This window comes from Belonocnema kinseyi, chromosome 2 (assembly GCF_010883055.1).
Source record: "Belonocnema kinseyi isolate 2016_QV_RU_SX_M_011 chromosome 2, B_treatae_v1, whole genome shotgun sequence".
Lineage (NCBI taxonomy): Eukaryota > Metazoa > Arthropoda > Insecta > Hymenoptera > Cynipidae > Belonocnema > Belonocnema kinseyi.
In genome coordinates, this window is record NC_046658.1 from 49,988,581 (window position 1) to 49,997,297 (window position 8,717).

Genomic DNA, 8,717 nt, shown 5'->3' on the forward strand with positions numbered 1-8,717 from the left:
CTAGGAGAAAATTGCTAAGTTCGAGAGCTTATTATTTTCGACAGATTATGTATAATTTTATTATCTTTAGATTAAAAAAAAAAGTTGTTATAGAAATATATTCACTTACAGTAGCCCATCTTTCGTCTGGTATGGCGAAAATGAATTTCCCTGAAATCCTTATAATGCATTTGGAGGCCAAGTTTGTTGTTTTTATTGCGTTTCTTGATATTTCAATATAGTTATCGCCTACAGTCGAAAAAATTTAAATTATTATTTTCGCATCATAAACTCCATTTAATTTAAACATTCGCGCATATTTTAAGTGGTAAAAAGCGTTTAATTGTCCAAAGTAAATCTGAATTGTCACTGCTCCCGATTCGACCGTCGCCATTTTATTTTGCTGCTCCCATAATGCACCGGCGCTCTTCCGATAATTGCTTCAGACACCTATTCTTAATATCACTTTTATAGCTATACTTCTTTTTTTTACATATTTCATAATGCCTCTTATGTATAAAATAATAGGGAAGATTAAGCATATCTTTCATAATTGACGAAATTTGATATCTTCCAAAGTAAAAATGCTGCGACTTGAGTTCGACTTGGTTATGTCTTGAGTTCGTCTCCAAGACATTGATGTCTGGCTGCGTCTCAAATCTGAGTCGAGACATAGGCCTTTGTGTTACTTTTATGGCCACGGCAGGTAAAACAGGGTTTACTTGTTTAAGTCGAGCCTTGTTTTGGCTAAGACGACGTTCACTTGCCTCAAGAGGAGCCTCGTCTTGGCTAAGACGGTTGAACCTTTTTCGGCTCATAAATGAGATTAAAACTGACAAATGAAAAATTTGTGATCATTAAATTACTTATTTTTAATTAGAAAATTCAGAATCTGTGGGTCTCTGAACGAGTATAACCCTTAAAAATTTTCTTCGACCAAATAAAAATGGTAACTTTCTAGAAGGATCTCCTAAGCCGTTAGAAATACGTTAAAATAAAGAAAATTTTGGATATTCTCGTCAAACAAGTATATCATCAATGAAAATTCGTAAATAAGTAAATTCATATTGTATAAAAGTATAGAACATTTTTTATTAATTAACAAAGATTAGTTTTTATGACAGTCAGAATGACCCTTTTTGTTGGGACAGGTATACACTCGAAGTTATAAGCCACTCATCTTGGAAATTTTGGTTTGAAAATGTTCATTTCGAGTGTCAAAAATTAAACAAGCAAAAATTAATAAAGCATTTACCCTTTTCCAAAATTTACAATTTTATATTAATTTTTTTATATACCAATTTCGATTAAAATGCACAAACATAAAAAATGTGTAATATTTTCGATAAATTTGCAGATAATCTGAAATTTTTAATTATACTGCGCAAGACTATTACGAAAGACACATTATTTCTCTTTTCATATAAGTTCATCTATGCTTTTTATTATTAAAATGCACTATTTGTCGAGTTAATTGTTAAAATGATAAATTAAGAATGTAAAACAACTTTAAATATCGTATAGTCAATCAGTTTTTCAACAATAATGATTACGAATTTTTCGAGACCTCCAGTAGAACCTTGGTTAATCATACCTACGGTCACATCTCACGACCGTGAGATCAGTGGCATAGGGCACAACGAAATTACAGCAACAGGCCCGCGAAACCCTCGTCATTATTTACACCTCTCTATCTTTTCATTTTAGGGTGCCTCAGTGGCTTAGCCGATAGTGCTTCAGGCTGTCATACAGGCGGACAGGGGTTCGATCCCTTAAGGCCTAAGCCTTATTACAATAAATTAGGATAAATCGCAATGTTACAATTGAAAAACAGATTTTCCACAGAGAGCAAAAAATTATTTTTCAACTTCGATTTTCGGTTATTTGATTGCTTAGTTTCTTTAAAAATGGAAAGCCCCTCTCTTACATCAATTCAATCGTGACCTATATTTTGACCTTGAAGTTGATCTTCATGGCTTTTTGAAGGTCAAATTTGTTTTTTAAAATGGAAACCCCCTTTTTTTACATCTGCAATCGATAGAGCGAAAAATTCTACGTTCAGGTACGTACCCAAGTTATAGGTCAATTGTAACCTTCAAGGTCAGTTAGAGGTTATTTGAAATTAACAAAGTTTTCCAAGAGGTCAGTGCAGTTCTTAAAGTAAATTTCAACGAGAAATTTATTAGTGAGCTCTGTATTGATCTTGATGATGATCTTCAAGGTTTTTTCAAGGTTCCTTTCAACCAGTTTACGTTTACGTTTAGCATTATCCAGGAACAATGACGTGGACGTTGTAAATTATGTTCCCATTCGGGTGCTTGATTAGCGTGAGTACCCTTGCCTCTCATGCTTCAGTGAAGATGATCAAACTGAAAACCTTGAGCTTCTTGACTGTAAATTTGTGCACATACTGTTCGTGCTTTCCCTAAAAGTACTTTATTAATAGGGAACAGGTTTTCGTATAAATTTCGAAAGATCAAGATGAACAAAGGATTTATTAAATGAAACAAGTGATCGAATGATCTTACATCATTGAAAGTTCTTTTTATACTGACTTTATCTCTCGGGTCACCAGACGTCAGAAGTCTCAAGTTGTCCCAAAGTGGGGCTAACATAAACAAATCTAGTCGTTGATATGATTCGACGAAATAGCATGGAGAAACATATATCCATACAAAAATGCGTGAACATAAAACATAGCTCACTTTCGAGCTTATTGAAAAATGAAGAATTATTTAAAATACATTAGTTAGCTTATACATTGACAAAAAGCTATGCGATTGTGAAAATGAGTTACAGCATTACGAATCATCTCTCTATGAATCAAAGTAGCCTGTTGCAGAATACGATTCTGCAATTCGTCTAAGCTTTGCGTTTGCGTTGAGTATACTTTGCTCTTTAAATAACCCCAAAGAAAATAGTCGAGAGGCGTCAGATCAGGAGATCTAGCAGGCCACTCAGTTTCACCCCTTCTTCCAATCCACCTTTGAGGGAACTGAGTATCCAAATATTCTCGAACCTCCCTACAGTTATGAGCCGCTGCTCCGTCCTGCTGGAACCAAATATTTTGAAAATTATCGCCTTTTATCTCCCTTATTCTTGGTACAATTTGGTTTCTGAGAAGCTCTTCATATGCATGAGCATTGAAATTACCATCGATGAAGAAAGGGCCTATCAATGTATCATTCAAGATACCGGCCCTAACATTAATCTTTTGTGGATATTTTGTGTGAATCTCCAACATACAATTAGGATTTGTGTCGGACCAATATCTACAATTTCGCCTGTTAACTTCACCTTTTAAAGTGAAAGTAGATTTATCTGAAAATACTGTTTTGTACAAGAAAAGAGTATCTCTATCAATTCTGTGCATCATAATTTCACAAAATTCAATCCGGCGATTAGGATCGTCTTTATTGAGCTCTTGTACCAGATGAACTTTGTAAGGATGGAAATTAATGCTTTTTAAAATATTTCGCACTGTCTCAGGAGCAACGTCCCGCTCATCACTAACTCGACGTAAACTAAGGTGTGGGTTTCTAACACATGCTTGGGCTATGCTGCATGATTCATAAAGCGCCTTACAGTTCTTTCAATTGTTGATTTTGAGACAGAATTTAACCTTTCTCCATTACGAAAAGTGCGATTAAAATGCAAACGAACTTGATCATAAGATCAAACCCGATCTCTCCAACCACGCATCATTAATACAGATACCCTCTCTCGTTCAGAAAGTTTAGCTTGCGCCATAATAATCTTTTAGCGAAAGATAGTAAGTATGTACTCATAATACGTAAATTTAGTTTCGATTCGTAATATTCGTATGAAAAAACGGTATAGGACTTATGGTATCGCTTTGAGTATTGACTTAGGTATCAAAAAACGCTATAGGACTGTATAACTCTTCGGGGAGGAACAGAACTCTCACCAGAACACCTGGAACTTTTGATGAAAAATTTTCTTATGATTTTACAATATTCAAAACGTTGTAACCAAGATCAATACAGAGCTCACGAATGAATTTATCGTTGAAATTTACGTCAGGAATTACACTGACCTCTTGGAAAACTTTGGTAATTTCAAATAACCTCTAACTGACCTTGACCGTTACAATTGACCTATGACTTGGGTACGTACCTGAACGTAGAATTTTCCGCTCTATCGATTGTAGATGTAAAAAAGGGGGGTTCCATTTAAAAAAAAAACAAAGTTGACCTTCAAAAAGCCATGAAGTTCAACTTCAAAGTCAAAATGTAGGTCACCATTGAGTTGCTCGTTGAAATTTACTTTAGGAATAACCTTCACTTTTTTGAAAAATATTTCACCTGAGGAAATATCCAACCGCCCCGGGACTTTTTAGACACCCTGTATGATCGTGTGTACTGTACAATTGCAATTTAAATAAATATAACAGGGCGAAAGAGTTCAAAATCCCATTATAAATAAGTCTGCATTTACGTCGTATGCACGTGTAAACTGATACTTATCGTAACCTTCATCGTGACGCGGCACAAGTTGAGTTTATTTTTTTCGTCTGCTAATCTGACTAAGTCGCTTACTAAATCACTGCGACGGTCTCTCTCGACATTACTATAGTCCATTGCAAATATTGCAATCTACCCGGAGTAGTAGAAAATATTGCAGCAAAAGGCTTCTCCGTGTACGAACTTTATATGTATTCTTTTAGAAGATTGTTTATTCAAATCAAATATTCATTTTGTAAATCAAGTTTCGCGGGAATAATTTCTCAACTGTAAGAATAGTTTATCGCACCGCGGATTGATTGATGAGATTAAAACAAGTTCTTTTCATTAAAAAATAATGATAATGAGTTAATTCCAGATTGCGAATTTTAACATTGCAAATAGGTATTTTGCACAATTAGCAATTATATTTGATGATTTTCAAGCATGGTAAAAAATATCCTCTATTAACTTCTTACGTAGGAAATGTAGAACAATCCAGGTCGAATGTCCTCGAGAAACGTCTTTTTAGGACGGAGACTTTTCTCTTTCTGTTTAATGTCCCTTCCGGAAACAGATGGCCTTTTACTGAGCGAGGTAAGATCGGGTCGAGAACATTTTCTGCACGGAGTAAAAAAAACCATCTACAAAAAATTCCTACAGAATCTTTTCTCTCTTTAAACCTTTAGATGGTACTTTAAAATTATATAAATCTGGAGAAATAATAGATTAAAAGAAATATCACTGTTTTAAATCAAATTGGTTGGAAGATATATTATATTTTAGTTTTAAGTCATGCTTTAATTTTTATAGAAATGTAAGCCTATTTCTGAAGAAATAAATGAATCCTTATAGTTGACTGAAATGGTTTAATATACAGTTATGTTCTTTACTAATTTAATGGGTAAGTGGCGCAATTTTCGGAGAGAAACAGATTCCATTAAATAAAGTTTTGCGGTAAATCTTCCTAGAGTAATTAAAGAGAATAGAAACCATCTTAAGAAGTTGGTATCTTATACTCTGTATGAATAATTAATAAAGGACCAGAAATAAAATGTATTAAGAAGCATCTTGAAACGTATTCCAAGGTTTTTTACAGAACAATTAAAACCGAAGGGTAGGTTTTTCAAATAAAGTAACCAGTTTGAGAATCGCAGTTTTGGGTATCTTGATTTCAAAGGATACAGGTTCAATTATGAAACAAAACAATGAACGTTCAATTAATCCGTTAAAATTTTAACCACATAGTTTAAGTTTTGACCAGAAAAGATGTCTTCTTAATCGGAAATTTAATAGACGATTTTTAACTATTAATCGAATAGTTCAATTTTCAGTGAAACAAATTAATTTGCAATTGAAAAATTATAATTTTAAACAAAGTATTTCAAATTTAAACAAAACAGTAGAATTTTTAACCAAAGCATATGAATTCTGGGAAAAAAATATGATAGAAAACGTTTTAATATAAAAATAATCAACTTTCAAGGAAAAAATAAGAAAAATGGGAAGGTTGCTGAAAACAGGGGAAGAAGACGGTTATAAGAAAGAGTATGAAGTACGTATTTAGATATTTTATTTGTAAAGTTAAATCACTAATTTACATTTGTTCAAGAATTTCCGAAAATGGTTATTATAATGGATAATTTTCGTGTGTGATGTCAAATTCTGCGCTAACATGTCCCACCCTACATCATAAATCTTCACAAAACCTCTTACCCATCTCCCTGGCAATACGATATACTTTTCGAGCAACCCCTAATCAATAAAACAAATGATGCCCGACTTACGAAAAAATATGGGAAGATATATTCCTGTTTATGATTCCCTACACAAAACGAAACAAAAACTCAATATTCTTTTCACGAGACATAGGAGACATCATATTTCTGTTGGAACTAAATAAGTGTCGCAGGCGAAATTTCTTTTACTCATAAATAAACTGATATTACACTAAAACTTAGATTTAAAAAGTCCGTATTTGTGACAATTTAAGAACTAATATCCTGAGGAGATTCGGGATGAGGGGAGCAACGAGATCGAAAGAGAGAGAGAGAGAGAGAGAGGCGGTGCTCAGTCAAGGAATTGCGAACAAGGACACTGCAAGCTATGTCCGAAACCGTTCTTCATTCTAAGTTCCAGTGTATAGTCAAAAAAACTTTTTTGGTTTGTTCATGTATACAATAATTTATAGCGCCACCATTTTTCATTCGATTTGAAATTTATTTTTCGTTTGAAAATAGAAAAATATAAATTGTCAACAATACATTGTGGATTTTATCATGATGAACAATTGCGGAGCTCAAATTGGAAACATTTTTCTCTAAGTATTGCTGAGGCAAACAACAAGCAAAAGGTTCGAGTAATTGAAATGATAAGTTACCTTAAAAATTGATAATTCATTTAAATTTTAGCGAATTCTAATAAGAGTTTTAAATGGGAAATCTAGGTTTTCTAAAAAGTGGAAAAAAGGAGACCCTGTTATTAAATATTTTAAATTTAAGTATAGCCATCCCACAAGGAATGCTTATGAAATAATATCCACGTAATAAAGTTCAATTTTACCTGTTCCACCACATAACAGTTCTGTAAATTAATCCAAAAAATTAATTCAAACAATTTTCTCTGCATAAATTATTTTTATTCGATAATCGACGAACTCCCAAGCATATTTTCAACTGATTAAGACTTCTCAGAATAATTATTGTTTTTTCAACAAATTTTGTTCTACTCGTGAATCTTGAAAAATTACTTCTTCTTGGGACAAATGACACAGCTGATGAATATTAAGATTAATATTTTTTGTTTAATATCATTGGTAACTTTTTAAGCAAATTTTATTTGTTTGAACAATGTTTTTTCTGTGTAACGTGAAATTTGATATTTTCTGGAATTAGTGAGGCAAATAATGAATGTTGAGAGTAATAAACATATACAAACCTACATATTTTTTATATTATGTAATTATTAAAAAGCAAAAAAAATCCAGTCGGGTGATAATCTATTATTTTTTTAATTAATTAAACAATTAGCGAATGTTCGGAGTCATATTTTTTAAGGATATTTATCAAATACTTCAATTGTAGTTAGTAAAATCTAATTTGATTATTAAAACAGAATGCTATTATTTAAAATCAACATTCATTAATTGTGTCGAGAAGCAGGGAAAATACAAACTTTTCACGGTTTACAAGGGAAAAAGATGCATAAGTGAAAGATCCGTCTTTTGCATGAATTTGATACAAAACTGTTAATTTGCATTTTTCGGGGAAGGTTTAAGGCCCAATACTAAAAATTAATTTAACAAAGATTAACAAGAATGACTTTTTTCAATTTGTTCGAAAACTAAAGTTCCCAAATTTGAAACCCCATGTAAATTTCGAAAGCCCAGGGGGGGGGGGGGTGCTCAGTTCCATGTTAACCGATTGGTAATAATAATTGCGGAATTTCTTGTACCGAAAAACAAAGAAGTTTGAGGTATCAATCACCAAAGTTTGAAAGTCGAATTTTGAAAGTTAGAGGAAACCAGGATGAGGTGTACAGTATGAACTAAATTATGAGAAAAAGTATCAATATTAAAAAGGAGTTTTATAATCAGTATTTTTATCACTTACTTTCTAGTTTTAAATTAAAACATGCAGCATGGTAACGAAAATTGTATCCGTTGGCAACTTACTGAATTTTAATGAATGAAATTGTTAGTTACAAAATTTTCTAATGAATAATTCTGTAAATTTCATCGAAAATAAATTTCGTGTTTTCATGAAAAGCTTCATTCGGTTCAAGGTGAAAAAATTGTTGACACTATGTCCTTCTTTTGATGTCAGTGCTATCTTTAAAATGAATGCTCTAACTCTAGTTTTCTATGTAATACTTTCCCCAGTTTTGCAGAGTTTATTAAAATTATGACCTCAAAAAACTATGTATCCACCTCGCATTGGTTTCACCTAAACACTGGGACCACCTTATTGGCGGAGTTTTGAATTATTATATGCATGAATGGACCACTGAAAAACTGTATCTTGACCATAAAGCCAGATTTGAGCGGTAAATGAGGAATTTCTCATATGACACTTTATTTAGTTCCACTAGACCTTGAATTTTTACTATGTTCCGTGAAAAGCATCTGCACTGAACACAGTATTGTTGCCTCTAGTAATTTGCAGCATAATTAACAGCTACTTCATGAATGTGATACTGGTAAAATATGAAAGTCAAATAATTGAATTGAAACCTTTCCAGAGATACTGTGAGACGAGCAACTTATGGGGACAGTTA